Source organism: Neomonachus schauinslandi, chromosome 4 (assembly GCF_002201575.2).
Source record: "Neomonachus schauinslandi chromosome 4, ASM220157v2, whole genome shotgun sequence".
In the NCBI taxonomy this organism is placed as follows: Eukaryota; Metazoa; Chordata; class Mammalia; order Carnivora; family Phocidae; genus Neomonachus; species Neomonachus schauinslandi.
Genome location: NC_058406.1, coordinates 19,724,560 through 19,729,223, shown reverse-complemented (window position 1 = coordinate 19,729,223; position 4,664 = coordinate 19,724,560).

Sequence of the window (4,664 nt, the reverse complement as noted above, 5' to 3'; positions counted from 1 at the left end):
TTCCTTCCTTCCTTCCTTCCTTCCTTCCTTCCTTCCTTCCTTCCTTCTTTTCCTTCTCTCATTCAACAAATCTGAGGGGCACCTGGGTGGCTCAGTCGGTTAAGCATCTGCCTTTTGGCTCAGGTCATGATCCCAGAGTCCTAGGATCATCAGCTTCAGGCTCTGTTTCTCCCTGTGCCCCTCCCCCTCCCTTGTGCCCCCCGCCCCCAAGTAAATAAATAAAATCTTTTTTAAAAAAAATTTGATCATTGGGCGCCTGGGTGGCTCAGTCGTTAAACGTCTGCCTGTGGCTCAGGTCATGATCCCAGGGTCCTGGGATCAAGTCCCATGTCGAGTTCCCAGCTTGACGGGAAGCCTGCTTCTCCCTCTCCCTGTGCGTTTGTTCCTGCTGTTGCTATCTCTCTGTCAAATAAATAAATAAAATCTTTTTTAAAAAAAATGTAAAACATACCATTTATTCTAAAAGAAAATTTTTTTTGGATCATCATCTCTTTGTCAGGCTGGCTGCTAGAGGTACAGCAATGATCAGATGGGGCTCTGCCCTTAGGGAGCACACAGTCTAGTCAGGGGAACATAGCCAGGTGATGGCATTTCAGTGAGATATCTACTGGGATGGGGGGAACACGGAGGCTATGGGGACATAGAACAGACACTGAGCCCAGCTGGATGGGGGGGGTTCAGGAGAGTTCCCTGCAGGAGATGATATTTAAACTGAGACCTGAAGGATGAATCAAATGGAGTGATGCCCAGATGGGAGTGGGGGGGGGGGCCGGTGGGGACAGGAAGGGAGGAAGGTTCAGGATGGGAAACTGTGTGCACAAGACCAGAGGTGAGAGACGTTTGGCACCTGCCAGCTTCCCTCCCGGCTTCCTTAACTGGCCTGCACTCCCACGCCTATAAGGACTCAACTAGCCTGGCAGACACAACATGTGGAATTAGGGAATGCATTTTTTTTTAATTTATTTAAGATTTTATTTATTTATTTTGACAGAGAGACAGAGAGAGAGGGAACACAAGCAGGGGGAGTGGGAGAAGGAGAAGCAGGCTTCCTGCTGAGCAGGGAGCCCCATGTGGGGCTCAATCCCAGGACCCCGGGATCATGACCTGAGCCAAAGGCAGAAGCTTAACGACTGACCCACCCAGGCGCCCCAGGAAACACATTTTTAAACTATAATGATTATTGGCTTTTCTGATCTTTATAAAAGTTATACATTCCTTTTGTAGAAAAGATGAGAAACAAAGAACATATTAACATATTTTAAAAGAATAAGGAGGGAGGGGAAAGGCATCTGGAATTAGAGAGACTTCAGTCTGAACTGAAGCTCAGACCATTCCTAGCTGTGCACCCTTGAGAAAGATACTTTCTCTCTGTGAACTTCAGGGTCTAGGGAATGGAATCGCCAATACCCACAGCATTGACAAGAACACAGATGCAAGGATTTGTTCAAGGTCTCATGAGCTGATCATATCCGTTTGTGTCTGAGTCAGAGACCAGAAAGAGAAGAGGCAGCCCAGGGAGGACCTGGTTCCAGAGTCCTATCCATTATATACCTGCTCCTCCCAGGACAGAAGCCAGCGGAGAGAGACAGAGCCTGACAGAGGCTATGGCCCAAAGCAGGATCCTCTTCCATCAGCTGAGAGGGGGGTGGGGCAGGAGGTCAAGGCCCGAGGAGTCTGCTTCCATCCCAGCCTAGAAGATTCGAGGCCTCGCCAAGAGATCCAACCCCTCCTTTTCAGTCTCTTCCTGGCAACCTGGCCTGCCACCCTCTAGGATGTGATATCAGTTTAATAATTTAGCAGATGCAGACAAAGATAGCAGCTCTGAAAATAACCCAACTAGGCCCCAGCCTCCATCTCCCCTTTCCTCAACAGACTCCCCTGCCCTCCCCGCAAGGTTTCTGGTTGCCCCACACCTGTCAGTGCCCCTGCCTGCCAAGGAGCACGTGACACCTCCTTCTCCATCCCCTCCCTCCTCCTCACCTCCTCTTTCTCTCCATTCTCATGTTAAGAGCTTTCATATTAATTAGAGCTTAAAGGGATCTTGGGTTTAAGTCACGAGGCCTTGAGCAAATCCCATCATTCTAAGCCTCTGTTCACACAATTATAAAATGAGGCCTCTGGATTCCTAGATGTAGCATGAAGAAAATGTTTGGAGGGTGGCAATTATTTGGACAGGGGACTGGACATCTTTCCCAGGAAGGCACAAGTTCAGTGTCAGTTCCATTTCAGTCAACAACACTGCAACCTACCCTGCCCCTCCCTCCCGAGAGCGCACAGATTTTCTTTGTTTTTCATTTCTCTTGTGATGAAAATTTTGCCCTGGTTTGTGTTCCTAGAATAAAAAGCTATGACTTGTGTTCACAATGGATGCAGCAGGTCTGATGTGGGAAACAAAGGCAGAAGAAAAATTATTAAATTTCCTTACTACCTACAGCCCATTGACAAGACCTTGGAACAGGCAGAGTGATCTTCCTCTAGGGACTGAGCTGCCTCGATCTTAATACTTTGCTAAGGATGATCTTAGCCCGACCCTCCAGGATCCTGTAAGTCTACTTTAACATATACAAATTCCTTTGGGGGGTGCTTGGGTGGCTCAGTTGGCTAAGGGTTTGCCTTCAGTTCAGGTCATGATCCCAGGGTCCTGGGATGGAGCCCCACATCAGGCTCCCTGCTCACCAGAGAGTCTGCCCCTCCCTGGCTTGTGCTCTCCTTACTCACTCTCTCTCTCAAATAAATAAATAAAATCTTAAAAAAAAAAATTCCTTTGGAAACTTCCTTTATCTCTAGCCCCCACCCAAGATATATGTTAGTAAACATTCCCCAAGCATATGACCCACCGATATATATCTGAAGAGTCTCATGACTGAGCTTTTACTAAACAGTAATAAATGACCTTTCCCAACAATAGCTAGCCCTCCCCACCCAGGATCCTGGAAACCTTGTTTCCAAAATACCTGGGAGGCTTACCCTATCCCTAACCCCCTCCCAACTTGAAGGCAGATAATGGGCCACTCCTCATGACCCCTGTGCAGCTCCTTCTGCCGACGGGTCCTGTCCCCGTGCTTTAATAAAACCACCTTTTGGTGCAAAAGATGTCTCAAGAATTCTTTCTTGGCCATCGGCTTCGAACCCGAAATGTCTTTCCTACATCAGATCCACATGCATTTGGTGCTCTATCACGTTTCCGACAAATAGAAATGTTATTTCCCTCTGGGAAGTTGGGAAGAGCAATGCCTCTCCCTCCTTGAAGTTTTGCTCAAATCACTCCACCTTTATGGGTCTCAGTTTCCACATCTCTAAAGTGGCCAGGTGTCAAAGGGTAAGTAGAACAAAGTCAGACTCCATGATCTCTAGATTGAAAGGTCCAAAAGGGGTGAGATTGCATCTGTGCCAAAAAAACAGCCGAAAAGAATATTATGTGCAAAGGTCTTGAGACAGAAAGATCAGTGTGCTGGGTGCCTGGTAAACCAATAGGAGAATGGGGAGAGCTGAGGTCAGAGCAGCTGGCTGAGTCTGGAGGTCAGGGTGAGGATTAGGATTTTACTCTAAATGCAGGCGAAGCCTTTGAAAGGTTTAAGTGGGGATCAACATGATCTGATTTGTTTTTAAAAGATTGTGCTGTTTGCTGTGTTGAGAGTGACCTGCAAGGGAGCAAGAGGAGGATGAGGGAGACCAGTTATAATCCCGCTGAGAGGATGTGGCTAGGCCAGGGGTAACGGCAAGAGGTGGGAGGGGGGATGGATTTGAGTGCTATTTGGAGGTGAACTGAGAGGACTTGTGGATGGATTAGTGGGGGCGGGGGTGGGGTGAGGGCAGAGAATGCCCTCTGGGTTCCTGGACAGAGCTGCAGAATGGATTGTGGTGCCCTCGACTGAGATGGAAAAGACCAAGGGAGGGGCAGGTTTCATGGAAAAATCAAGGTCAAGAGGTGTTTTTCTTTTTTTTTTTTTCTCTAAATGTTAATTGCTTCATTACAAAAATAAGAACAGAAGGGGTCTATGGTAATAGCCCATTATATCTCCCCATTTTTTAGTCCAGCTAAGAAATACATTTTACAGGGGGTATACACTCAGTTGCAAAGGTGAAAGATTATTTGAAATCAGTGGCATTGACATAGCATTCAGAGAATATGGTTTGAGTTACTGTGCGCTGGAAAATGGAAATATAATTCATAAAATCATGTTCATTAATGTGGAAAGGCAAAACTCAAAAAAATACAGAGAGGAAAAATATATTTCTAGTAAAGGTCTACACACATAGGGGATAGATAAACTTTTGGAAAGAATTTTGGTTTGAACACATTTTGGAAATTATTTTCTGTTTTTCTCTCTACTCTCAATACTCTATCCACAGAATACTTCACTTCTAACACTTCTGGTCACCCAATGGGTGTGAGTGTTTTTTTTCCCACACCAACCAATTCTCCAACACCTGTTGGGTGTCCTGCAATTCAGTTTAATTCTGGCACTAGTTGGAGTTAGTGTAGACTGCACAGGACAAGGCTCCTTCCCACAAGACTGCTCTCCACTTCAGACTCCAGTCACAAGCACTAGGTCCACTCCTGTCTGACTTGGTAAATCAGAGTTTCCCAGGAGCCACTCCTTGGATTCAGTCATTTGCTAGAATAACTCACAGAACTGAGGGTAACATTTATCTTTACCAGT